The sequence below is a fragment of the Vicia villosa genome, linkage group LG2 (assembly GCF_029867415.1).
Source record: "Vicia villosa cultivar HV-30 ecotype Madison, WI linkage group LG2, Vvil1.0, whole genome shotgun sequence".
Classification (NCBI taxonomy): Eukaryota; Viridiplantae; Streptophyta; class Magnoliopsida; order Fabales; family Fabaceae; genus Vicia; species Vicia villosa.
Window position 1 is genome coordinate 181,106,971 of NC_081181.1, and position 25,618 is coordinate 181,132,588.

The following is a 25,618-nucleotide window of genomic DNA, read 5'->3' on the forward strand; positions in this document are numbered from 1 at the left end:
GTGATTCTAGGGTTTTAGGGAAAAGAGAAGAAGAGAAGATTAGAGAGAGATAACGAAAGTAAGGAGGAAGAAGATAGGGGAGAGGAGTTCTGACGGGATATGGGTAGGCGACGGGGGGTATGAGAGTGTGGCTTTTTTCTGGACATTTTTAGGGTTTGAGGAGAGAGAAGAGTGAAGGAGAGAAAGAGAGAGACGAAAGAGGGAAAAGCATTTCAAAATGAGAGAGAGAAGTTTGTAAAGATGTGTGCAAAGGTTAGTACATAACTTTTTAGAATAAACCAATGAGAAGCATACAATTGGCACATAGCAATTTTTATTTTGTTAATTACTTAGATAGCCTTTTGTTAGTGTAAGAAAAATTTAATGTAAGGGTAATATAGTAAGTTTGGGCAACATTTTAGTATTGGGTAGATAGTTGATTTTATTAAATGTGATTAAAACTCATTCTCAAAAACTAACTTTAAAAATAGAGGATGATTGACACATTTATACATTCAATAGTCTGAGAACTAAAGCAATGTGAGAATCTAAATTAAATTCAACAACACAAATAAAACTTCAATACTCACTCTCATAGCTCAAGACAATGTTTCAAACTAGAACAAGAAAGGTGGAGCTCGAATGGAAAGGAGTTCTCGTGCGACAGAGTGAACTCCAAGTACGATAGAGTGAGATTAGACCTTCAAGATTAGCACTTTAACATTCAAGTTAAAAAATGAATTAGAAAGTTTTTTGAAGGTGTGAATCAGAGAATATCTGAAATGGTGTGTGTTGAGCTATATATAATGTGAGCTGTTAAAACCGTTTTTGTGAGATCCAAGACCTCGCGTAGTTTGCCTTTCTATTAGATCCAACAATGGGAATGTAGTACTAGAGGCCGGAATCATGTGTCCTCATCTAGGGTGAGGTATCATCTATTTCACATATCTTTCCATGCGATGCTTGTTATTGGACCTTTCATCACGTCCTTATATGCGACCTAGAACAATTTCCCAAGCCTTACTCCTACTCGTAGAATGAGGACTTGTCATGCGTGTCATCAATTTGGCTTCTAGTAGAAGGAAATGGAAGAGTTTTGATGGGGAATTATAACATTTAAGTCCATTAAATATCTTTCTCATTTCTAGCAACATTTCACAGGGGAGTCTTAACGTATAGCCCTATATGTCTGGAAGCAATTATGCCTTCCTGTACTAAGGTATTAGAGTGTTTGGAACAGTTCGAGGCAAAATCACAATTATTGGTGGGGCAATTCACGTTTCCAAGCATCTACTAATGTAGATCATACAATTGTTTTTATTGGAGGATAAACGAGGAGTCATAGGATTACCATCTTCCATTTCATCATTCGTGAACCTTGAGAGCCTTTTTTACATGTTTTCAATTTCTTCCATCTTCATGAATATCTTCTACTATCTAGCCATTAATGAAAAATACTACCATTCTACCAAAAATGTCCTTCACTCTTTCAAAATTTACAAAGCAAAAAGGGTTGTTTTGTCTTTTCATAATCAAGCCAATATTCCAACATTTCAAACAAATGCCCAAGTGACATGTGTATTGACCATCGGATTTTCCTTTGTCTCACATTTACTTCACATGTTCTCTTTCCAATATTTTCACTTTCATTTTAATTTCCCCCCTCAATTTTCTTTTTTCCTCTTTATTTTTCTAAACATAAATAAATTAATAAATTGAATATTTCTTAATGGAACGAAAAGGAACACGTAAAAATTCACTCAACCGAAAACATAATTATTTTATGATTATTAAAAAATTATTCATAATTATTTAAAAAATTATTTTCAGATTTCTACTTTACTGACGGACCACTATCAACAAAATACATTTTTCATTTTAGCTAACAATTGTCTTTATTTGAGACACAAAATTCTTATTTTCAAATGTCAATTTTTTTTTCTCACGGGACATTATCAGCAAAATATCTATTTTATTTTAATTAACAATTGTCTTTATTTGAGACACAAAATTCTTATTTTCAAATGTCAAATTGTTTATTTTTATTACAAGGCACTATCAACACGATACCTATTTTATTTTTATTAACAATTCTATATAAATACACAAATGAATGACAATTCTATATATATTCATTGCTACATAAGATCATTATTTAGCTTTGTTATGATTTTTACAATATCTATCTCAAAATCATATTACATCTTTCTCATTATAACTTTGCACTTGTCTTTAATGTTATGGGACACAACAAGTTATATCCAAGCAACAAAATATGAATAAATGTTAATTTGCACTTGATAAATTAACACTAGATACAATCAGTTAGATCTAGACAAAAAAAAAAACATACATAAATTGATCCTTTCAATGATGAAATATTTTTAATATTAATATGTATTGCAATTTTTTCATTGTAATATGATTGAAAATCCGATTCATTCTTACTCTCAAAATAATTTATTATTTAATAGGTGTTGACTTATCACTCATTTGCGCATGTCTTTAATGTTGAAAATGTTAATGAAATATTTTATGAAGTGTCATAGGACACAATCAATTAAATTCTAAGAGCATCCACATCCATTATAGTCACTTGAGTTCTTTAAATGAGTCCCACTCAATTTTTTATGTTATATGTCATTTCTAACTCATTTAAACAACTCAGCTATATTTTTCAAATATTCATGTAACTCATCAAAAACTTTAAAATTGGTCCAACAAAATCATGTAATATACCCCATTTTAATATTATATAATTAGATATAGCACATAATGAATGGAAAGAAGGAAAAGAAACGCTCCTGCAGTAAAGAACGAGCCCAAACTAAAGAACCCATTTTCCACCTAATTATCCATTTGTTTCTGACACAGTGTTTTAGTAAACCGTGTGGAAACGTTAAAAAACTACCGATATTTATGCTCTAAGCTGTTAAACATACATAAACCTAACTCTCAATTTACAGTATAATTTTACACTATTAAATAATTTTTATCCGTGCAGACACACGGGTGTATTACTTGTTTGATTGACTCTAATTGTAACACATTTGTGTCACCTCTTCTAGCAGAACCTACATTGTATGAGTCATAAGTTTATCGCTAATTAACACCTAAAAAAACTTTTATTTCCTTCAATATTTATTTACTACAACTCATTATTTACTATTTCTCTCTTATATAACGATCTCATACATTTAGAAAAAGAAGTGAGTAAAAATGAAAACGTGTAAGAAAATTTACTTCATATTCTTATTCACTTCTATATTTTATTTTTTTGGTTGTTACATCTTCCGTTTATCTTATGATTCTTTCTTTAGTTTTGTCTTACTCATTGAATCTCTAGCTCAAAACTCATGAATTTTGATTAAGCAAAAAAAGAGGTTATTTTTTACTTATTTTGAAATATCGGTTGTGACATGTGAAAAAGTACTCATGTATAATAGCATATCACTTGACTCCTAATGTTTAAGAAAGGGTACATTCACTCCCCCTTCCCCCCTAAAATATGGAGAAACATAATTAACCATAAATCTTATCTCATTTGTCTAGTATGATAATGAAAGCTCTAATTCTATCGTCATGGGATAGTCTAATAGATTCTTTCATATCAATATTGTATTAATGTTTATTCGTTTTATCGTCATGGAATAGTCTAACTGATTCTTTCATATCAAGATTTTATTAATGTTTATTCGTTTTAGTTGAAGTCAATCTATTTAATAATCGAAAATCACAAACAGATACAAAATAATTCGATAACAAAACTAAATCATACATAAAGGTATGCCTCTTAATTATATTAATATAAGATCAACCTGAATTTAACTAACCTCCCAATGGATATATTTATTTTGTTTTTTCTCCATGATGTTGACTTAAATATAGTTTTTAATAGCAGAATCGTTTTTGGTAAGATTTAGACAAGTAGAATGAGAGTGCTACTAGAAATTTGTCGTAATATCCAAATAAAAACTACACATTGATCAAATTGAAAACTATATATATGTGGGATGTTTTTAGCATATTCATTTTTTTAAAGAAAATTTCTTTACCCACCTCCCTATGGGTGGGGGTCACCCCCAGCGAAATTCCCAAACTACCTCTGCTTCGGAAATGAACTTCCGAAGCGTTTTTTTTTATAAAAAATTTCCTTGAATTCGGAAGTTCATCTCCGAAAACACCTCATGGGGGGTGCGTTCGGAGATGAACATCCGAAAACACTCATGGGGGTGAATTCGGAAGTTCATTTCCGAATTATGCAGAAACTGTGTTTTTTTTTTAATGTTTTTTCTTAAACGCAACCGCATTTTAATTAAACGGTACCGGCAAATAAAATAAACAATAGATAGACTGAAAACACTAATATGATAAATAAACAAAAAAAAAATACTAATATGAAAATATTATATACAAACCGAAATAAATAAAAATAGTGTGCTAAATATACAATCCAAAATCAAAAAATGAATAAACCCCACCCACCACTACTGGGTGTGCCTAACCCGCTCACCCTGGGCCCTCCTCTGCCGCCTGTACCCCGCCGCACGGCCCGCATCAGCGACGATGATCTCCATCACGGCGACTGCCTCTGGTCCGCCCTGATGAATGACACCTCGATCCAACGCGTCCCGCCCAAGCATCGCTATCCGCTGGCAGATCGGAAGGAGATCAATGGCGTGGTCATCCTCCGCCTGCCGGTTCTCCAGGATCTCCTCGTGTGCTGGCCTAGGAGCGCCGGGAACGTCAGGTCTCAAGAGAGGATGGGACACCCGGTAGAACCATGTGACGTACCCCTCCACACTGTGCCAGTCCTGGGTGACCCGCATGCGACGGTACTCCTCCGGTACCACATGATGCTGCCACTCCTCCCATATGGCAGTGAGCTGCACTCTGGTCACTGTGTCAGGAGCAGCCTCGAAGGGTGACCTGGGTATGATCTGCACGAACCCAAACTGCCGCATGCACTGCTCCGGGAGATACCGGACAATGATGCCGGTCCCGCATGCCAACCAGCCTGAATATAGAGCAACCCCGTCGAAGGGGACAACCTGAGCATAGTCGGCGAACGGCCTCCAGGTGACGTCGTCGTGCATCGTGCGGTCCAGGTACAAGCGGTATGGTCCCACCGCATCGTTCCCCCTCTGGAGAGCGTATCTGGCGGCCCTGGGCATGGCGTCCAAATACTCAGGATCGATGTGGAAGCCGTGGATGCGGGAGAAGTAGGAGATGATCCAGCTCTGAAACACAAATACGACAATGTATTAAAAATAAATACGAAAGTTGTTTACTCATTGCAATTTATATTAGCAAGTTGTATATTTTTGCAAACTATAGAGATTATTGAATATGAATCAAATCACTAAAGCACTATTCGACAATGTCATAGGATCAATCTATTCGATCCTGTGAGTAACCAGATTGTTTAAACACTTTGGAAGACTAGCGGTTGTTCGTCAGATATTACTGGTAAACAACTTGTTATTGGACTTTTCATCACGAGCCTTGTGAGTGGCCAAAAACAATTTATCTCAAGCACTTTCTCATACTTGTAACGAGAGCTTTCAATCTAGCATCTATTAGAAGGAAGTGGAAAAGTTTTAATGGGAAATTTATAGCATTGGGAATAGTCACATTAAATGTCTCCCTCCCGACTAGCAAAGTTTCACAGAGGAGTCTCAAAGCGTGACAATATTTCTTACAACAATGATGTCTTCTTACACTAGGCTATTCTAGTGTTCCGAACAGTCTCAGGCAAGATCTCGATAATTATTGGTGCATTTTGCATTTCCTAACATCAATTATTGTGGATTGTACGATTGTCTCTGTTAGAGGATTCATGAGGAGTCTTAGGGTTACCATCTCCCTTTTTGGAACTTGTGAGTCTTTAAAGTCTTTCTTTTGAATATCTTTTTATTGGTCATCATTTTGACACACTTGTGCCACCTTTTATGGAGAAGCATACATCGTGTGAGTCATCAAGTTCAAATTTTCCAAGGTAACACCTTAAAAACCTTTCTTTCATTCTATATATATTTGCTTTACTAGGGTTTCTAGAGAAGATAATTAAAAAAGGTTGAAGGATGGAATCGCCATCAATGGTGGAACATTAGGTGGAAATATTTACTTTGAAAAGATGATTGGACCTTTGGTCGTTCTTGTCTCGCACTTGGCAAAATCCTTTGCCACAGATGGCCTTTAACAAGGATGAAAAGATTAAATTCATATAGACCTCGTGCTTTTGCTTATGGTCTTTTGTTTATAGATGTTGGCAACCCTTTCAAAATGGAAAACTCTTCTCCAGGAGTCAGGAACGTGGTATAAGATAACTTAACCATATGGGTAGATCAAAAAACATAAGATATTGTTTTCTTTTTCACCAACAAAGGTGGTATGGGTCATTCCTTTATCGAGGTGGGTTCTTCGCCATATAAGGGCAGATTTCTAGTGAAGAGAATAAGAGAATATGCAACAAGTATGATGGGAGTGTCATTCCTCAACATGTATTCATGTTTTCTTTAATTGGTTTCATTTGTTCTTTTAACGACTTTGAAATGGGCATTCTAAATCACCTAGCAATTGCTCATTCATAACTACACCCGGTGAGTTTTCCTTACATTAAAGTCTTCCAACATTGATGTGAGTATAGGAGAAACCTACCAACCTTAGAGCTCATTTATCATCTCTTTAAAACTCGACGCATATCCATAAACTTGGTAGGGGTCAAGATCTGAGCTCCCTAAGGCAAGATAGCAAGATATTTGGGGTTGATTTTAATAATGTGAAGAACTTAAAGGACCAGTATTACATAATTACTTCCTCCCCTTACAAATTTTGCTCGTGTTAACATATTGACATAGATTTTGAGTCTCCTTTATGATGTTTGAGTAAATTCTCTAAGTTCTGGCGCCAAACCCATTTTTTAAAGGATGTTGAATATTACTTCTACAATTTGGACGACTTTTCCTAAGAAAATACATACTTGGAGAGGAAACTGGTATCCTTCTTTGAAGGTTTGGGTTTCATTGACAATGTTTCTCCTTCTGAGAAGGAGCTAAAGAAATAACAGAAATGATACATAAAAACCCACTTGTTAGTGGAAGCCACTACAAAAGAAATGATTCATATAATGCATCTTTGGCTAGAAACATAGGAAATTTATTCTTTTCTTTAATGCTTTTGTGACTCTATCTTCAACATGTTCATTTTCTAGTTTGTATAATAGATGAAATATCACCAAACGATGTTTCAAATGAAGAGAACTCTTAGGGATATCCCTTCACTTGCACGGGCCACTAATATTTCACATAATGGAAAAGTTCTAATTAAGGGTCTTCGGTTGGTCCATCTACACCCAACCTTTGTATCTCAGTTCAAACAAAAGTTTAAGGTTCTCTTGATCAAGTTGTGGCGGAGGAATCTTTATGCTCATCATAGTGTGTGGTCGGAAGGATTCATTCCATGACTCCTGCTAATGAAATGTCTCCCGAGCTTGGACTATCTGGAAGACAACCTCATATAACTAGGAAAGGCCATGGGAGGCCCAATCATTGGGAAGATTATGTTGGACAAATGACTTAAAGCACAAGAGGGGGTAAAGTGTGGTATTTAAAATTTGTGATTAATTATAGATATATATCAATTAAGCTTAAAATAGTGTTAGTAGTCTCTTAAAATATTTTCTTAATAGTTTAATTAATCATTTGGGCTCTCTTCAATTGATTGGCATAATGCTCCAATCTATTGGTTGGCTCATAAATATTTTTCCAATTGATTGGCTTAAGTATCCAATCGATTGGTTATTTCAAAAAAGCTTTGGAAAGAGATTGGGCAACTTCTTAATCACTTGGCTTGGCTCTTAAAACAATTTTCAAGATTAAAATGTTAAAAAATATATTTTAAAGGTGTGTGTGTATGTATGTGTGTGTGTGTAAGTTGCTTTAATACTTAGAAGTTATTTCCTTACATTTACAAAACTTGGTTAACTCAGACATACATGACTTGACGAGCTTTCACACTTTCTCTCTTTTGGTACTCCGCAGCTTCCAAGACTTTTTCCAGATACATCGGCCATATAAGCACTTTAATCTTGAGTCTCTTTCTGTTTTTAGGCATGGGATGTTTCTTTGGTTAGATCACCATCATCAAAGAGTTGAAAGATGTTACCACCGACTTTGATCATCATTGTCGTCATAAAAATTTGGATGGATCTTTTGCAGGATTTTTATCTTTATACCTGCAAGAACATAGATCCACATTCTCCCCTTTTTGATGATGACAACACGTCTCTCATGGAGGTGGTAAAAGAAATAAATATGTGTTGGAGTGGTCAAAATCCCTCTCAATTAAGTAGAGAGTATACTCTACTCCCCTTGAGAGTATACTTCTCCCCCTTTGTCAAAAACAAAATATGTGGATAAACTATGCATTGCAAGTAGTAAGATTTACAAACATATAAGCACATAGAACACATGCCATCAATTTGAGAAAAACTTGTTGGCATTTTAATCCATACATGATATGTATAGTATTCCAAATTTTGTTCTTATTAAAAGAATATTTCTTTAGGAATAGGTTTTGTAAAAATATATGCAATTTTGATTAGAAGAAGTTAAAAATTCAAGTACACATTCCCCTTTTTCAACATGGTCTCTAATAATGAGGTTCCTAACTTCAATTTTTTTAGCCCAAGAGGGAAGTGTCGATTTTTTGTGAGGTTTATGGGGCTAGTGTTGTCATGTCTTATTGGGACAACTCCAATATTTACATCATAGTTACTGAGTTATTGTTTCATCCAAATGAGTTAAGCACAACAACAACTACCTGTAACAATGTATTTTGTCTCAGTTGTGCATAATGCAACACTTTCTTGCAATGCTATGAGAAAAGTGAGTTCCCAAGTAAGTGACATGTACCACTAGTTCTTTTACTATCCAATCTACACCCAGCAAAATTGGAGCTAGAGTACCCAACTAAGTCATAATCCACTCCTTCGGGTTACCATAAACCCATTTGTTATGTGCCAAATAGATATATCATGATGCGTTTGATTATGTTGACATGTGACTCTTTTAGAGATGCTTGAAAGCGTGCACACATACATACATCAAACATTATATCAACATGTGATGCAGTTAGATAGAGAATAGAGCCTATCACACCTTGATATTTGCTTTCTTCAACTAGTTTTCCATCTACATCCTTGTCAAGATTTCACGAGGTTGACATTTGGGTTGCTACTATCTTGGACTTCTACTTGTCAAATCTTTTTAATAGTTCTTTACAATATATTGCTTTATTAATGAAATTTACTACCTTATTTTGATGGATTTAAAGTCCTAGGAAATATTTGAGTTTTTCCATCATTGACATTTCGAACTTATTCTGCGTGATTTCAGAAAATTCTTTGCACAAGGATTTGTTAGTTGCACGAAAGATAACATCATCAACATAAATTTGAACTAGTAAGATGTCATGTTTGATTTTCTTAATAAAAAGATCCTCATTGTAATATATTTTCAAACAAGAACGTTCTTAGATGATCATACCAAGCCATATGGGCTTGTTTTAGTCTATATAGGATTTTCTTAAGCTTGAAAACATGGTATGGAAAAGTTGGGTTGGTAAAACTTGGAGGATGATCAACATATACCTCCTCTTTGATGTATCCATTTAAAAAAGTAATTTTTACATTGATTTGAAATTCATGATGCATAAGAAACGTAATAACATCCTTATAGCTTCGTAGCTAACTATAGGAGCATAGGTTTCATCGAAATCTATTCCTTCCTGTTGCATAGATAGATACCAATCACTAAATTAACTTAAGCTTTGGAAATGAGCTCCCAAACTTTGTTTCGTTCAAATTAATTTAACTCTTCTTGCATAGCAAGAGACCAATGTTCATCGAATATAGCTTTGTTGATTCCTGTTGGTTCAATTTGCAAAAAAAAAAACTACAAAGTTACATACCTTATTGAGGGACTGTCGAGTAGTGACCTCCTTGGAGATATCTCCAATGACATTCTGAATACGATGGTGTTTTCTCAGTCTTCATCCCTTTGGGAAATATGGATGTTCTAGTGGAGTGAATGAGATTTGATCTTGTACCAATTATTCCTCTGTGATTTAAATTTCATTTTTATCTTGGTCCGATTCTTGATTTTCCTCCAAATTTGTCTTTTCCAGAATACCTGCACAATCAACAACTTCTACTTCTATTTAGATTCACCAAAGGCAACATGAACTGATTCTTTGGTTGTCCGAGATATTTTTATTAAAGACTCAAAAAGATTTTCTATAAGTGGAATATCCTATAAATATGTCTTCTTCGCCTTTTGCGTCAATTTTCCAAGGTCATCTTTCTTGTTCTTAAGGATAAAGAGTTTTCAACCAAAGACATGTAACTGAGAGATTTTTTGCTTTCATCCCTCGTATATTTCATAAGGTGTCTGCTTTAGAATTATTCTTATCAAGACATAATTCATGACATAGCAAACGGTGCTCACAACATCTACCCACAAGTATTTAGGAAAATGTGTCTCATTAAGCCACATCCTTGCAAGCTCTGCTATATAAATATATTTCCTCTTTACTACCGCCGTTTTGTTATGGAGTTTGTGGTGTGGAAAAGGTGTGTCGAATACCATTCTCATTACAAAATATTTTGAATTCTTCATTTTGGACCCATTTTATAACACCCACTATCATACACAACAACTCACATACAACACACCTAAAAAATCATGCACCAATTACACACATTCTACACAAAAAACTATCCCTTTCTACAATTGCAAAAAGAAGTGAAAATGCCTGAGAAGAAGAAGGTCTCTTTCTTGATGAGAGATGTTGTGCCTGAGGAGACATCTGACGTGTCTCCAAAAGAATCATCCAAATTAAATAATAAAACCAAAACGGTTACAAAGAAAGAGAAAAGTACATCCAAAAAGAGCAAGGTAGCAAAGCCAAAGGTAACCAAACTGTTTGATATGAATGAACCAATAGAAGAGGCATAAGAGAAAGTCATTCATGAAGAAATCATTGTAGAGGAAGGATTCATAAAGAATGAGGAAAAGCTTGCAATTGATGAACTAATTGAGAAATCCGATGACAAAGAACAAGATGAAAACAAGGATGAAGATGAAGCCAAAAAGACTAGACTGAAAAAGGAAAATGAATATGAACCTACAAACAATGAGACACAATTTGTTCTTGTACATGTACCTATTGAAGTAGCGTAAGAGGAGGAAGATGCATAAATTGAAAAAGACCAACAACAAGACACCGATGATGAGGGAAGTGAATATCCATCCCAATTCAAGACAAAATCATCTTGCGAACAATATGAAATGGACGAGATGATGAAGAATGGAAACTAAGGACTGGCGATGATAGGCATGGAAGCAAACTACATAGAGGCTTGGGAATCCCTGAAGAGTATTAACATGCCAGAGGACGCTGAAATACCTCAAAGTTTTGCTCCCCTAAAAAGCCAAAGTAATATCAAAGGAAAAATCTCAAATATGGATGGCAATGGACAGGGTTTTGGCAGGGTACTACAATACACGTCCCCAAACCGCGGTTTGAAAAAATCAACATACCCGAGCCCAAACCCGTATGGGTGCGAATACTCGTGTTTGTACCCGTACCCTATGGGTACCTCAATACCCATACTCGCGCCCCATTTGATAAATATGATATCCATATCTGCCCCATATCCGTGCGGATATCCGTTAAGCGGGTAATCCGGGATTTTAAGATATCCGTGGATATTTACAGATATCCATGGATAACATTTTTTCTAAAAATGTTGTTTTGAAAAATAAGATGTTCAGCTTCTTTTAAAGACACAAAAAGTTATTATCTCACAAGATCCATACAATTTGCTCATACTTTAACAAAAAAAATTGTCACGTACAGTTTTTTTTCCATCCCTAAACACGACAAGAAGTGTCATAGAGCCCCCATCAGAAGAGTAATAGAGGACCACTGAGTTCCCTCTAAAGGTGAAATTCAAGAAGAAATTTGTTGTTGTTTCTGAGGTAAAGGTTGAGTTAAAAAGTACGCCACGAAAGACTAAAAACAAAGAAGAAGGAAAGTAGAGAAAAAAGAGTCGAAAAACCTAATGCAACAAGGAAGAGTAACAAGCTTCAGGTCTAACTGGTGTTTCCAACTCAATCATCTATTAATTAATTTTTTTAGATGTTGTCTAACAGGGCCGGTCCCGACTTTTTAGAGGCCCAGGGCAAACAAATAAAAGGACCCCTAACAAAAAAAATTAAAATTTTACTCGCCTCTAAAATGAAGAAAACTCTCGGAGATAAGATCAAAAATTCGAAGTATTGGTTATTTTTAACTATGAGAAGAATTTCAATGCAGATAAGTAGTCTCTTGCTTTAATTGTAGAAAACCAAGTCATATGACTAGAAAATGTAGGAGTAGACGTAAATCATATTCTGGCCCTAATACGTAGGTTTATCTAATTGATAAGAAGTTTATTTCTATGATCATAAAAATAATAAATCAAATCACAAGTGATAATAAATGAGTTAATTAATGATAATTTTTTAAATATTTAATTTTAACATCTAAATAATCTTTAAAATTTAGACTAAAATAAATTAAAATAAAATTATAAGGGTCACAATAAATAATCATCAAAAATAAAATTTGATTATAAATTTTAATTAATTATATACAAATTATTTTATAATTAAAATTTGAAAAATACTAATAGTCACAAAAATTATATCTTTTTAAAATGATACTTTACCTCTCTATTATTTTCTAAATGAACCATAATTATTGGCATAGATAGAGAGGGCAGAATAATTAATTTCCAAATAAATTTATCACATCCTTTCTTCCATATACCAGAAAGCGTACCATAAACATATACATGAATGAATTAGCAATGTATTATATTAATTAAAAGATAAAAATGCATTGAAATAAGAATTGACATTGCCTTAGAGTGTTTAGGTAAAATTTTAATAATTGAAAATGTAGAACAGACTCTAAGGTTGGAACCAGTGACACTAAGATTTTAAATAAATGGCTTGGCCGCTGGGCTATATGTAACATGATGTTTAACATTTTCGCTAAGAGTTATATATTTTATAATTTCTGTATTATAATTTGTTTACTACACCTTCTAAAATTGAGGCCTCCAAATTTTTGAGGCCTTGGGCTGTGGGCCTATTTGCCCAGGCCAAGGGCCGGCCTGTTGTCTAATATGCTAGAACTCGAGAGACTAATAGTGAGGATACTGTCCTTACTTCAAATTTGGAAATGAAGGAACTTCTATCTATTTTAAATTAGTTTATCTTATTGCTGTCAATGAAATGTTATATCTTTTACTATTTATTATTTATAGTAATTTTTGTATAAAATAAATAAATAAATAAGTAAATAATTAAATAACAATAATAATAATAACCAAACTAATCTAAAAAAAAGCTCACTTTCAAAGTCAATCTCAGAAGATTTCTTAAAGGACTGTTGAAAATAGTGGAAACAAGGTCTTAAAATAATAAGCAATGCACAATTTGTGACCTAAGAGAGGAACCCTTGTCACACAAGAAGTCAGAGAAATAGATAGCTATATATCCTTTTAAGAAGTTTAATTTGTTTTAAAGTATAGAAGAAGATTCAATATAAGATTTAGTTTAGAGAAGGAAAACAATAGTAATTAAGGGCTAACTAAATTTTATAAATAACGTCATTATTGCCGTGATATCACAGTTTAAGCATTAAGAATATCGATTATGACATGTGAAAAAGTACTGCATGTACATATAGGACACACTTGACTCCTAATGTTTTAGAAAGGGTACATTCATTCCCCCCTTCCCCCCTAAAATCTGGAGAAACATAATTAACCATAAATCTTATCTCTTTGGTCTATTATGATAATGAAAGCTCTGATTCTATTCTATTGTCATGGAATATTCATATCAAGATTGTATTGATATTTTATTCATTGTAGTAGTAGTCAATCTATTTAAAAATCTTAAATCACAAACAGATACAAAACAATTCACATAATATTGGTTAAAAACTATAATCAGCAAACCAAATCATACTGAAAGGTATGTTTCTTAATTATATCAATATAAGATCAACCTAAATTGACTAGCCACACCTTGGATATATTTATTTTGTTTTTTTCTCCATGTTGTTGATTTAAATCGTCTTTGGTAAGATTTAGACAAAGAGAAATTAGCGGCGACATATCCAAATTAAAACCACACAAACTGATCATATGGAAAACATGAAATTTTCTTGGCTGTTTTAGTATATCCATTATTATGTATTGTAAGCAACAACAACCATATCAGATTAACGATTTATTTTTTAAATGTGAGCTCAGTGGTTTATATAAATTTCAATATTTTTATATTTTATTCTAAGTATAGATGTTAGATTAATATGATTTAATACAAATTTGTATGTTTTAGACATAGTTTTTTCATGTTACTTATAATATTATTTTTAGTAATATATATATATATATATATATATATATATATATATATATATATATATATATATATATATATATATATATATATATATATATATATATATATATATATATATATATATATATATATATATATATATATATATATATATATATATATATATATATATATATATATATATATATATATATATATAATGTCATTTGATCAAAATTGTATTTAATCCAATCAAATCAATCCAAATCGATCTACAATATTAAATTAATCTTGGAAAGAAATTTCATTTTAATTCAAAATTGATATATATATATATATATATATATATATATATATATATATATATATATATATATATATATATATATATATATAATTGATTTAAATTAAATTGTTATGCATATAACAATTAATGATATTAATTTAATTATTATCCAATGACAATGTAATAATATTTTATATTTTAGTTGAATAGAAAATAGACATATCTGTCTAATTTAATCTGGTTCCGCAAAAGTAACTAAAAATAGAGAGTGGATTGAAGATAGTTAATAGTGTGGGTTTAAAATTTTTACTCGTCACAAAAAAATAAATTGGGTTGGGGTAGACTTGCAAAAATTGTATCTTTTAAGATTAAAAATTATAAATTTTAGGTTTAAATGAACTTTTCGTCCCTGCAAGTTAGCGAGTTTTTTATTTTCATCCCTGTAAGTTATTTTTTTTGTTTGAGTCCCTATATTTCACTTTCGAGTTAGTTTTAGTCCCTAAAATCAAAATCTGCATGAAATTTCACAGGAAATTCCGTAGGTAATTTGTAGATTTTCCTGCGGATTTTGGCTTTAGGGACTAAACCTCAAGCAAAAAGTAAGATATAGGGACTCAAACCAAAAAAAATAATTTACGAGGACGAAAATCAAAAACTTGCTAATTTACATGGACCAAAAGTAAAAAAAAATAGGGACGGGACAGAGCAAATATAATAGATCGTGGGTCTAAAACTTTGACTTGTCCAGTAATTGTTTTTTAATAAAACGGACATGTTCGACAGATAAAATATTCGTAATTAATTAATTAAAGTTAAAATAATAATTATAGATGGTCGTAAAAGATTGATTTTGTAAAAAAAATTAAATAAAATGTGTAACACTTAATCTATATTTTTTAATACCATTAAACTATTATCATTAATTTATAAGAAAAAAGACTATTAATACAAATTTATATGGGCCCCACATTTTTCCGAACAAAATATTTGAACTTCTAAATAATTGAATTGTATTGATATTGAAATAAAAGTGTTGCTATAATGTTGTGATTAATATATTTGGGTCATTTCAATAACAGGCCCAAACGGAAGCTTATGAGAAAATATGGAGAATTTTTTCAACCACCTAACACTTTAATATGGCACCCTCCTTCTTCTGATTTTACCATACTAGCATTCTTAAATAAAAACTCATTTTACTATCTTATTGTAACATTTCGAAATTTTTTTAAAAGCTCTCAGTCATATTGAATAATTCATTCAAAGTACCGAATTCATGACTACTAAGTATACAATTTTACTGAATTTTTTTAAAACACCATGCATTTTTACCAGCTTTTTAGAAATGTGCGGTAAAAATTCATGTGTGTCGTGCATTTTTACCAGATATTTTAAAAATTCCATTAAATATGCATATTATGTACCAAATATTTTGAAAAAACAGGTAAAATGCATGTTTTCTATCGGATAATTGAAAAAATTAAAAAATGCATGCAGATATACTTGATATTTTGAAAAAACCGGTAAAATTGCATGAAGTTATACCAGTGATTTTGAAAAAAATCGACTGTGGAAAATGTTGCTTACGCTACCCAGATATATAAAAAAATATGTGAAAACCATGATGATTTCCGATTTTTTAAAATATATGAAGTTCAAATTTCATTGTTTTTGTGTATTTATAATAAGGACTAGAGGATCAGACGAGACGATTGCTTCTAGGCATGGTGATAGATATGCAACTGCTACAGCGAGGACTTGTGCGAGGGGAGATGACGTCAAGGACTCACAGGAGGCAGATGGAAGCCAAACAGCTTCGTGCACCCCATAGTATCCGACGTAGAGAATCTATAGTTGGTGGATGGACTACAGATCTTAATGACGAGCTAGTTGTTGAGGATGTAGAGGGTCAGAGTGAGAGGCAGATGGTGGCAGAGATATAGGTTCCGCGTCATTCTGATATGGAGGCTCCAGCTAATATAGAGGTTACTCCTCAGACAGATACAAAGGTGCCTTCTACGGGTGATATGGAGGTTACTCCTCCGGTTGGTACAGAGGTTACTGCTCCGACTTTCAACTAGAAAACTTTCCGATTATATGAGTCTATTTTAGGTATAAAAGTTCATTTTTTTTCTTATTATCTTAGGTCTTATTTATGACATTTCTTAATTTGCCTATGTTCTTGTGAAGTGTTGGATATACGAGCATTTCCTCTCCATTTATGATAGGTGGGTATTTCCTACCACTACTAGCTCCACACGCTCTAAGAGATGGAAGTTCAGGAATGCGAACCCAGGAGGTGTTTTGGAGTACATGAGGAGGATTGATGCGCTAACTATAGACGATGTCATTTGGACAACCTATGCAAACCATAGATTGCATAGAGAGTTTGATGACACTTCTCTTTTTTCTGGTTGTCTGCAATAGGAGACCTTACTTGAGAGGTGTATGCGCTAGTTTTGGTATGTTCAGGACTTCCCATGACGAGTCCCTACTATTCCATCTGAGGGCATGGATAGATGGTTTGTCGGTAACGTTATCAACTCTTCCCGTGCCATTAGAGATCATGCAACGAGAGTTCATTTCCCTATGCAGTGTATGGATGGATACTTGGAGTGGTACCTTATTGTATCACATCATCGTATTATCACACCTATTGAGCATGTAGACAATGTTGGACCTTTTGATGACCTGCCATTGCCTCCACTGCCTTCTCATGATATGGATGACCAGCAGCGTCTCCAAATAATAACACTCATTATCGATAACCTCATGGGTTTGGTAAACCCTATGGTGAGGTTTACACTTTGGCATTGCAGGCAACACACATAGGCGGGGCGGGACCTATGTACACATTATTATTACTTTTGTATTATTTTTATATTATGTGTATTATTACTCTGACATTTACACCGTACAATTTATTAGATAATGTTTTGTTGCTTTAATTATTGCAATTAATTAAACTTAACACAGAAAATTACATAACTTAAAAATAATAAATAATAAAAACCTAGACACTAACAGGTGATTCTAGATGACTCAACATATTGATTATGTCGTCGATAGATTTAGAAATTGTCGCATCAAACTTAGTCGGTCCCTTTGTTAACCTACGATGATATGTTCTTCATATAACCTTCATATCTTTATCAATCTTCAGTTTAATATGATCGTATTTTACCCTTCCGTTAATATTAATCCATGGTGCATAAAGTCGATCTTACTCACCTTCCTATTCTCAGTGTTGGGAAACATATTATTCAATTTGGATATCCAGAGAGTGAGATACGTGGTGTCCTCTAGGAGCCCAAAATCAAATGGAGGTTTCACCTCGTAAAAGTACACCCATGCCATAAACGAATAGTAAGGCATTTTATGATGTTCTTTTTAACAACACATGATCCCAAAGAGTTAGTGATATGTCATTCAATGATTTATTTTGTCAAGAGGTTTCGGTTACAATGTACAATGAACTATAGGATGAATTAGAGCTTATGTTTCTTTTGCGAATGATTGGGAAGAAGGAGACCTCCTTGGAAAATGCTCTTCAGGTGGTATACGAATGGTATCTTTGCCACCAGAGTATTATTGTGTAGCTTTGAGGTAATAACGTGCAATACTATTGTATCCACAAAGAATAGTTGTGCTTAAAGACGTATTCAGCACTTTTTATGATTCTAAGTAAAGGGTTGAAAAATTTTGGTTATAGAAAAGAAAAATGATAGAAAACAAATGAAGATTTCGATGTTAATATTTATAAAACTTGCTAGGGATATATTTCGTCATCATTAAACTCATGCATAATCATTGGTCATTGATATTATCTTGTACTCACCTATTAATATTATAGTATGTTGCTCTTATTGTATCTCCTTTCTGACTGAACAACGTGATATAAGCTATATTACCTCATACCTTATGTCTCGCACTATTAAATGTAACAACATTAAGTTCCAATAATGATATACATACATGAATTACCAATTATCATTATTATGCATATATTAAACCTAGCCTTATGTCTAAGCATTAATATCTAATATATGGAGATTTAGATCTGGTAACAGCCAACAGTTTTTGTATGTCAAGTCAAACCATGAAAACATATTTTAGATAGATATTCCAAAAAAAATTAAGAATGAAGAATCATCAATATTAAAGCTTAAGTTGAATTACATAAAACGCCACAACTGAATCAAACATAAATATATAATGACTACATATATCACCGACAAAGATATTTCTAGCTACGCTTACTCATCACAGGTGTACAGGTAATCCCAAAAAAACAAATTCGAAGAGGCATCTACAAGGGTCACTGCGAGCAACACTTCCACCTTTAATACCCCTTTCCTATTCTCTTGTTGAGACCAAGGTGAACCTACTTCTTTTTTGTTCTCCCTTAAATCCACGAAAACTCCTTGAGAGTTGAAGTTGTACTTCATATTTATGGGCTAGAGAAAAGGTAGGCTCATTAGGTGCATCAACCATTCTCGCGTAGCGCGCCTATGTTATTCTAGGTTAAGAAATGCTAGCATACCTTACAACTAGCCCTAGCCTCCCTAAATCGCTAGGTGCATCGCTTATATCATTTCTGAATCAACGGTGTGAGATCAGTTGTATTACCTAACAGGCGATGTCTCACATTATTAAATACAACAATAGTAAGTTCCAACAATGATATACATACATGGATTACTTATTATCAGTATTATGCGGATATAAAACCTAAACATATGACAAGGTATTAACCACCAATAGATGGAGACTTGGATCTAGTAACAACCAAAACCCTAAAAACAAATTTTAGATAGATAATCTAAAATAAGCATTAAGAACGAAGAATCGTCAATATTAAAGCTAAAGCAAAATTATGTAAAATTCCATGATAAAATGAAACATGAATATGTAGTTACTAAGTTTACCCCCACTAAAGAGATTTCTAGCTATGCTTACTCATCGTAGTTGTACAGGTAATCCCGAGAAGACAAATTCGCAGAGCCATTTGCAAGTTTCAGTATGAGCAACACTTCCGCCTTTAACCTCCCTCTCATATACTTCTATTGAGACCAAGGTGAACCTACTATTTTTTTGTACTCCATTGATTCCACATAAACTCCTCGAGAGCAGAAGGTGAACTTTCTATTTATATGTTAGAGAAAGGTAGGCTCGCTAGGCGCATCGCCCATCCTCGCTTAGCATGTCTACTTTCTTATAGGTTAAGAAATGTCAACTCACTGTGTAACTAGCCCTAGCTGCCCTAGCTCACTAGGCGCACCGCCTATCTTCGCTTATCACACAAATTCTTCCTTCGCCATAAAGTTACTTAGCCATGAAGTCTTCTCTCGCTTGTGCTCGCTTAGTGTGCCCATGAATGTGGCCTAGCGAGTCTTGCTTTTAGAAAGTTAGTTTAGGTAAGGTCTTTGTGTGTTGTTTGGTAGTTTTTAAGTCCTTTTCACCCTTTTTTGATAAATATACAAGTCAAAAATCCAAATAGGTGTTTTAGTACTTTTCATAGATAAGTCGGTGATTTGTATTAATTTCTTGTAAAATAAGTTAATAAGTGCCTATGTATTTTACGAAATATTTGCATTTATCAGTAATGTGAAGGCAAATTGTTGTCACGCTAAAGAGTGTGATGGCTCTTTGACATCTATTGAGCTCTTGACGGGTGTCAATTAGCATCAACGAGAGCGTTCGATGAGATAGCTTCTAAATTGTCACACTATAAAACCTCAGTTGAAATCTTCTCCTACTTTTCTTCGATGTGAAGGAGCCTCACATTTTGTTGTTGCAGCGGATTGAAAGTTTTCAACAGATGCTACGTTAACAAACCACTACAACGAGGAAGGGCTTTAAAAGCGCTTTTATAGCCTTTAAAAGCGCTTAAAAGCGCTGTGAAAGGTGGCGCTGGCGTAGCTAACAAAAGCGCTTCTGAAAGCGCTCTGGTAGGCCCCCCCTATAAGAGCGCTTTTCTGGAAAAAGCGCTCTTGTAGGCCCCACTTTAAGAGCGCTTTTATGGAAAAAGCGCTCTGGTAGGCCCCCCTTTAAGTGCGCTTTTTCCAAAAAAGCGCTGTGATAGGCCCCCCTGTGAGAGTAAAAAATAAAAAAAAACGCAACATACTAAAGCGCTTTTGGAAAAGCGCTCTTATAGGGTGGGCTTTAAGAGCGCTTTTTCTGGAAAAAGCGCTCTGATAGCCCCCCCTATAAGAGCGCTTTTCCAAAAGCGCTTTAGTATGTTGCTTTTTTTTTTTTTTTTTTTTGCTTTTTTATTAATCTTTGGCAGCGCTTTTACAAAGAAGCGCTTTAGTAGGTGGGCCTTTAAGAGCGCTTTTCAAAAGCGCTTTCGTTGCTAAATGAGGTATTTTAATGTGCAGCCTGTAATTTAATCCTCCCAGTCGACCTGTAATATTTTCGACATGTAATATGTTTTCAACCTGTAATATTTTCGACCTGTAATTTATTTTCGACGATATTATTTCAGCCATCAGTAAGACAATATATATTACTAATATAATACCATTATAATATCCAAAATTATATATATACATCATTACAACATCAATAATATTATAGTTCAAATCGACACAAATCCTACATGAAAAAGCGCTTAATATAAAATTGACACAAATCTTCTTTGATTTCTTCCAACTTAAGCTTCGGGTACGCAGCAGCACGGAATTCGTCAAGGTACTACAAAACAAAAACATAATATGAATGATATATTTAGTTAAATGTAATAAATTATATGAAATTATCTTAAGTTATAAATTCATACCGTGAGCGGAATCTCTAATTGATTCGCCTGAAGGATTTCTTTCATATACCTCAAAACAAAGTATCCGCAATCGTAACTGTTTCGCTGTTGCGGACACTACATAGAAAAACAAATAAGATTCTATAGTTGTCTTGTTTTATCAAGTAGCATAAATATATTATAAGCAACATTGTGAAAAATAATGTACCTGCACTTGGATCCAAGTAATGTTGTTAGATTTAGTTCGGGATACCTGTGCGTCCCGTTGACTTCGGAACACTTGTATTGATCTAATTAACAAATATATAAAAGCATATGTTTAGATCAATCCCACAAATAAGTAAATATATAAATATACACGAATATATATTTAGAACGATCCCACTTACAAATCAACGATGTCCTTCATGGCCGGATAATTGGTCCATTCACCATTTACCAAATTCAGATAATACACGACTTCCCTTATAGGGTTGATAGCAAGCAGCAACCAGTGTGCTCTATAAATTAAAACAATAGGTTATATGAAAATTTTGCTATACACAAAAGAAACAGAGATTAGATGAACAAAGAATGAGAAACTAACCCTACTGGTCGGGTATTATACGCCCAAAGATGCAGACTTTCTGTATTGCCGGTGGACATGAATCTATCTACTAAGCGCTGTCTAACTGATTCCGGTTCCGAAGCAATTGCCATTCCGCTGCAGTGGGCGGAAGACACGAAACGGAATCTGTTAGACAACGGAGTCCCGCGCAACACTCTGTCATACAACAACCTTAAATAAAAACATAATAAACATTAGATTATTTTCATTGAAATGTGTAAATAAATTATATTGTGGGACTAATTAAATAATATATCGGATGAGTGAATATTATCGGATGTATGAGTGCCTGTTAGTGACGCCTAGTTAATCATGCTTAAAAATCTCCTCCAAGTCATCAATTGTGATAAGTGACTTGAATTCAATACCGAAGACACTTTCATCCATAACGATTTCACGTAAAGCACCATCCTTCAAATCGGACATATCAACCATTGTTGCGAGCGTCGACCGGTACCGAGGCACAAAAGCACCGCCTTTTTTTCCCGCTGGCTTCGGAGGACCAGTGGGTGGTACGGTACGAACTTGCTGCGTCACTTGTTGTGACTCCCGAGCGGATGCCTAAAAATCATATAAGTTAGGTAAAATATAAAATCATGCAGATTTAGATTCTGATTAATTATTAACACTTTAAATGTACCTCTTTTAGTGATGCAACAGACTCCTCCTCCTGTAAAATCCCTTTACCCTTAACTGTGGGTTTTATAGGAGCAGTCTAAAATTAAAATGTAAAAAATAATTAATAAACGGTTTAGAATTGACATTCGAAAACTAAATGATTCATAATCGTTTTCAATATACCTCATCACTAATGGTAATGAGCTCCGAGGGCCATGCAACAAATGATCCTATTGCATCTCGCAGCAATGTCGTCTCTGAGACCATGTCAGGTACCGGTAGCATCGCATCATGATCTACTACAACATCCACCGATACTTTCAGGTGTCCATCCGGGAGCGGTCTATGGTGAAATAAATCTCCCAAAGTGTTGTGCACTTTTCCCTTGCCAACTAGTCGATAATTCGGTTCCGATAAGTATAGTTGGCAAGATGAAATGCCCTAAACCAATAGTAAATATAAAGTCATTATCATTAATAAAATAGAACAATTTAAAAGGAAAAAAAATTATAATTACCTCGGGAAATTTCCTTTGATAGTTGATACTAGCCTTATCACTAGTTTCTTTCACCGATGAAGTGTTGCACTTTTCTCTCATATACACTTCTTTATCTCTTTGCAATTCAGAGACTTGTGCTTGCAATTCCGCCAACTTTTGCAACACTTCTTCATTTGAAGGATTTCTTCTCCTAGGACTCTTGTAAAAAGAGGTTGGAGTCACACCATGACCCTTACCCCTCACCCGACCGGGATACTCAGGAGCATCTAGTGCTCTACTAAGTACGCTCCCCTCACCGGTGGATGCCGATTGCGACAAGGTCTCCTGTAATTCATTTACATTAAAAAATCATTTATATATTAAAAAACATTTGATTTAATTAAAGACACAGTATTATACTTACACATTCAGTAAAAACTCTCTGAACTTCGGGATCGACAGCTTGACTCTTGCCCACACGAGCTTCCCTCCACAACACATGTACAGGAAGTGAGGTTTCCTCACTTTTAGACTCCTCTAACTATGCATTGACACAAATGATAAAATCGTCAAATAAAACACATTTAGACAATTAATTAAAATGCATTTCTATTTACTTACAAGTTTATCCTCTAAGCGTGCATATCCCATACGCCCTTTTTTGTATGGATACGCGGGTTTGGATGCTCTCGCACTATTCGTGGCACTCCTTTTCCGAAAATCTTCATCTCTTTGATTTACAAACTCAGCCCAATCTTTTTCACCAATGAAGATCTCATACTTTTTTGGCCGTCCCGGTGCCTCTTCAAGAAAGTTTCCATCTTTATCCTTAAGATAGGTGTTTGTCAAAAAGGCTTTCCACCCTCTATATCTTTTGCCGGCCAAACTAAGTATGTAGCGTTTACGATCATCTGGTATCTCAAAAGTCCTCTGCAAAAAAACATACGCATAGTGTGTTAGTATAAGTAATTTAAACAATTTATCGTCAAGATAATAACAACAATTAACCATATATGATATATACCTGAAGCTCGTCCCAAATCTCTTTTTTTTCGCATCCAACTCTTCGCTTTTCAGATTCCATTTAGCTGTGGAGACCGGAATATGCATACGAACAAGTGTACCAATATAGCTGGTCAACTTTGCAGAATTAGGACCAATTGCTTGTTTATCAGAATTCCAATCCAAACGGTATACTAATCCTTGGTCTCTATGTCGAACGATTCCCTTCATAATAGTGATGCCTCGTGCAACTTCTTTTGCTTCAGTATCAGGTGGAGCATTTGTATCCGTGGCATCTCTTTCTTGAGCATCTCTTTCTTGTGAGTTTTCTTGTGAGTTTTCAGGTGGAGCATCTCTATCCGGAGCCATTTAACCTATATCAAACAAACTAAAGCACATTAGTACACTATTAATAAGCTAACAATCTATACAAGTAAAATGGAAGTCAAACCATGCATGTACAAGTGTATCGGAAACGAAATCGGTACAAATCAAAATAAGCGTCAAAAAAGAAAGTTGTCGGAATTGAACGAAATTTACATGGCTATGGTAAAACGTCCCCACGGACTCAAAAATAAAGTCGGTTTTCCGAAATTCAGACCCTAAGCCCGACTTTTGATTACGGGCAGAAGCAAAACCGATAAAAAAACAGTCCCGAAATGTAAAGATAAGTGCATGAGCAGCTCCGGAATCGTCAAAATAGTATAGTTACATGTAAAGAAGTCGACAAACGGATACATGGTTCAAAAGTTATGTACAGAACGAGAATATGCACCAAAATTGAATAAGTACTATACTATTGATTAAAACAATCGGTACAAATTGAATAAAACAAATTAGTCGGAATATGTATACTATTACCTTCATCACTAACGTCTCTTTCTTTTCTTGGTAGGATTGTGTTCTACGCGTCTCTTAACAACGCGGACGGTTGGATTGATCCAAATACCCTCATTATGATCATTTCTAGTACAAGATTCATTCTCATTTTGATCGTTTCTTGTACAAGATTCAATGCCAACACCAATATCACCTTGATCTTCAATGTTTTCATCAACTATTTTGTTAGATAAAAGCACTATAGACCATTTCGTACTTGTCGGATCATTGACATAGAACACTTGTTTAGCTTGAGAGGCTAGAATGAAAGGCTCATCTTTGTACCCTACCCTATTGAGATCCACTTGCAAAAATCCTGACTTATCCATTCGTATGCCACTATTATTTTCAACCCACTTGCAACCAAATACCGGAATCTGAAACTTCGCGTAATCAAACACCAAAATACGCTCGATAACCCCAAAATATGACAAATTTGCAAATTTCGGATTTAAGTCATTCGCACTTGATATGTGCATTGCTTCAGCTACCAAGGTAACACCACTATTTTGCATAGTACTTTTATCATCCTGTTCTTTGGTAT

At 34.1% G+C, this 25,618-nt stretch overlaps 1 long non-coding RNA gene across 1 annotated transcript; it reads right to left on the reverse strand.

Annotated features, from left to right (window-relative positions):
• Positions 1-21,261: 21,261 nt before the first annotated feature.
• Positions 21,262-21,780, reverse strand: LOC131647586 (uncharacterized). Its single transcript, XR_009297873.1, has 3 exons — positions 21,699-21,780; positions 21,512-21,607; positions 21,262-21,426 (listed from the first exon to the last, which is right to left on the reverse strand). It is a non-coding gene; the product is annotated as an uncharacterized LOC131647586 (long non-coding RNA).
• Positions 21,781-25,618: the final 3,838 nt, after the last annotated feature.